The sequence below is a fragment of the Anomaloglossus baeobatrachus genome, unplaced genomic scaffold (assembly GCF_048569485.1).
Source record: "Anomaloglossus baeobatrachus isolate aAnoBae1 unplaced genomic scaffold, aAnoBae1.hap1 Scaffold_81, whole genome shotgun sequence".
In the NCBI taxonomy this organism is placed as follows: Eukaryota; Metazoa; Chordata; class Amphibia; order Anura; family Aromobatidae; genus Anomaloglossus; species Anomaloglossus baeobatrachus.
The window spans coordinates 477,340-478,493 of NW_027445195.1; the positions used below are offsets into that span (position 1 = coordinate 477,340).

The 1,154-nt window shown below is 45.8% G+C and overlaps 1 pseudogene; it reads left to right on the forward strand.

Moving 5' to 3' along the window:
• Nucleotides 1-527: 527 nt before the first annotated feature.
• LOC142288265 (U2 spliceosomal RNA) lies at nt 528-734 on the forward strand (annotated as a pseudogene).
• Nucleotides 735-1,154: the final 420 nt, after the last annotated feature.

Consider the following 1,154-nt stretch of genomic DNA (forward strand, 5'->3'; position numbering starts at 1 on the left):
TTGGGGATGATGAAAGGGCTTTCTACGGGCAAGGATGGCAAAGGGTGGCAGTGACGGAAAGTCAGGCAGCCTGTCCTGTCCTGTCCTGTCCGTCCGTCTTTTTGTATCATGAATTGGAAAGACTGCAAGGGGGAGGGGAGGTGCTTGTGTCCAAAAGGAGGAGTTATTCAGATTCATTGCAGTGGGCGGCGGCTGCAAAAAGCACCATTCTTCTTGTTTTTGCTCTGCAAAACAGCCTTTTCAAGGGTTGGCTTGGGTGACAAAATGTCTTCTGTAGGCGTGGGTTTGTCTCCCTCTCCCTAAGATGTGTCCGGTATAGGCCAGGGTGCCACTCAAGGCCGTAACCAATTCGGGTTATAGCTTCTCGGCCTTTTGGCTAAGATCAAGTGTAGTTTCGGAGGACGCTACCTTGGTCGGTACTGGAAGATGCCTGGGATTGCACGTCTGCCGGCCTTGAGGAAGTGTGTGCGCCTTCTGGTGACACATAGCCCTCTTGTGCCTGGACGGTTCCCAGGCAACGGGAGGCGATCACCTTTGTTATTTTGAAGTCCTACTGATAAACAGAAAAAAAAAAAAATTAAATCTGTTCTTATCAGTTTAATATCTGATACGTCCCCTCTCTGGGGACCATATATTAAATGGATTTTTAGAACAAGGAGATGGAAAAAATCTTGCTCTGTCCACTCCACGCATTGACCTGGTATTGCAGTACCTCCAGGACCGGTGCACCCCTTCTTAACCCAGTTTCCAAAAGCAGAACTCAATTCACCTGATTCAAATGAGCCCCATTAGTGAATTGAAAGAAAGCAAAAACTTTATATGCACCTCAATTTGGCCAATTCACTTTTCACACTTTCACCCTTTTTTTTATCTTTCACACCTTTTACTTGCTTTATTGATGCAAAAAGCTGTGCCAAATAGCAAACTCATCTCCACTCAACTTGACCAACTCTGCTATGTCCCGTGCAGTATCTTATTCTCAGTCTTATCTAGATCATTTGCAATTGAATAGAATAGATCCCTTTTGGCTGCTTATGACTGTGTAAAATATGTAGTTTTACTGGGCTGGGATGAGAGAATCCATTGAAGCATGGTGTAGGGATTGTGGTTCCTGTGTGCTAAGAAGAGAGGCTGGCACCAGCCAGAAAGCCCCA